This window comes from Notothenia coriiceps, unplaced genomic scaffold (genome assembly GCF_000735185.1).
Source record: "Notothenia coriiceps isolate Sejong01 unplaced genomic scaffold, NC01 NC01_scaffold00010955, whole genome shotgun sequence".
Classification (NCBI taxonomy): domain Eukaryota; kingdom Metazoa; phylum Chordata; class Actinopteri; order Perciformes; family Nototheniidae; genus Notothenia; species Notothenia coriiceps.
Genome location: NW_011343656.1, coordinates 1,283 through 3,469, shown reverse-complemented (window position 1 = coordinate 3,469; position 2,187 = coordinate 1,283). Strand labels below are relative to the sequence as shown.

General features: G+C 39.6%; 1 long non-coding RNA gene across 1 annotated transcript; it reads right to left on the bottom strand.

Annotated features, from left to right (window-relative positions):
* Positions 1 to 738: 738 nt before the first annotated feature.
* Positions 739 to 1,975, bottom strand: LOC104946307 (uncharacterized). Its single transcript, XR_798434.1, has 3 exons — positions 1,901 to 1,975; positions 1,121 to 1,227; positions 739 to 919 (listed from the first exon to the last, which is right to left on the bottom strand). It is a non-coding gene; the product is annotated as an uncharacterized lncRNA (long non-coding RNA).
* Positions 1,976 to 2,187: the final 212 nt, after the last annotated feature.

Here is a 2,187-nt window from a genome sequence, read left to right as displayed (position 1 = left end):
AGACACGTTCAAAATTAAACTGTCATCGCTGTCTGAGCTTGCTGCTGTGTGCGCCATCGTGCGTTTACATGCAGATGCTGGGATCCTGAACGGTGCAGCTGGAGCGCTGTGCCCGCATTGACGTCACCCATAATTTGGCGGGACTTGAAGAATCCCCGAGAAGATCCAGGAAATGGTCAACATTGAAGGGCAGATTAATGGTTATCAAAGTACAAATATCCAAAATCAGTTCAGTAACGGTTTTCAAGGGGACAATATTTACTCAAATTGATGGGTTTGGATGATGGGGGAAAATCGTGTCACAGGCTCTTTAAGGCTTTATGATATCCTTCACAGTAGACATTTGAACATATACAATGGCTGATCACCATTTTCATTGCATTTTGGATGATCTAGTCAACTTTGTAACATCCATGGCCAAATACTTGTTGCTGATTTAGAGTACTGGCACCTTTTTTATTCCAATTCAAGCACTGCCCCCATGTGAATCACACCTGGCACACACAAACAAACACACACAGAACAATTTGATACATTTCCCGCTCTTATGTGCCCATCCCCCCACATGGATCACACCTGGCACACGCAATACAGTACATGTTCAGTGTTTATTCTTTGTATATTTACTGCAGTTTTTCATGTATACCAATATTTACAATTTGAAAGGGTGTTAAATGAAATTTGGTGATGATTAATGGTTTTTGTGTTAATGTAATAGCAGTTAAAACAGGACCGGTCAAATTTGACCGCAAACACCAAAGTAAGGGAGGGGGGAACAAAGACAACAGGAGGGTTTTAAAGAAGGATGGCCAATTAAAGCCTGTTTTATGCACCTTGAGCACACAGTTGCTGTTGACCAGGAGGTTGCCAGGTTTGATGTCTCGGTGTAGAATGCCAGCAGAATGAAGGTATTTAAGTCCTGGTGATGGTACGGTGCAGGAGGAAGAGACAACAGGAGAGAATATTACACCAGACATGGTATAGATTTGCAATACTTTGAATTTCAACCAGCTGCTTTTATCTTTTCCAACTTACTTTGAAAGAAACCAAAACACTGAACTTGAATAAAGTGAACAATGGCAGGAAAGAGGATTTCAAAGAAAAGTAGCTGAGAACCTACCTCGTAGAATCTGATAAAGAAACACTTTGGCGTGGTCAGAGCTCAGAGGCTGTGGTGATACGATGATCTTATGGAGGTCACTTTGCATCAGTTCAGTCACCACATAGCTAACCAGTGGGAAATTAAGGGGGGAAACAGAAACACATCCAACAGCACAAACAGCAAATCTCACTGAGAACCTCTGTGTTCTAAAGCCATACTCAATATCTTAAAGTTCAAGTTAAGCCTCAGAATCAGCAGGGCTCCTGTTTCCAACTATACCTACTTTAAGGACAGTTTAGTGTTCTCGTGACAGCTGATCTGGCCTCCTTGCCCTTAGAATATTTCAATCGTGGATATCAATTGTACTTGAGGCAAATATTTAACATTTTAAGCCTTTCTCGATCTCCACAAGGTATAAGAATATATTGCTACAATACAAACCAGTCCTCTGTTCAACCCAAAAATTACAATATGTATTTGTTATGTATTTATATATTATATAAATGTTTGCTTTAAGTCATCAATGCACTAGGCTCAATTAACTCATACATTTAATGCACTCGTCAATTTACTAGTTTGGGCAATTTTGCTTACACAAAATGTCTTCTTTTTTTATTGTCCAACTTCAAAATCAACTGAAAACTGCTATTGAAATGGACATGTTTTGTTTAATGTTTATGATTGTTAGAAGTTTGACAGGTACTACAGAGCTGTCCAATTTCCCGAAGATAACCCATGGTGTCTGGAAACAGGTATCAACACAAAACCCTCTTTGAATGAATCATTGGTGAAGGATACATTTCTTCAAAGTAGTCAATGTGAGGAGGTTGTAATATGTCCAAAGCAGAGAGAACCTGAAGAAAAAGGGAAAGCCAATATATGTTGTTTTCAAGTTGATACCAGGTGTGAGACCGAGACATCCAAAGACATCTGCTTTTCAGTCGTCATGCTAACAAGGCTAACGCTACTCATCAAGAGAATCAATCCTGAAAGTTAGCTGTGAGTTGAAGCAAATTTTCATAGTCGCCAAAAGGCTGTATACTAAAATGGTTTGTCAGTAACATGACATCACTGGGCTCCAAGTG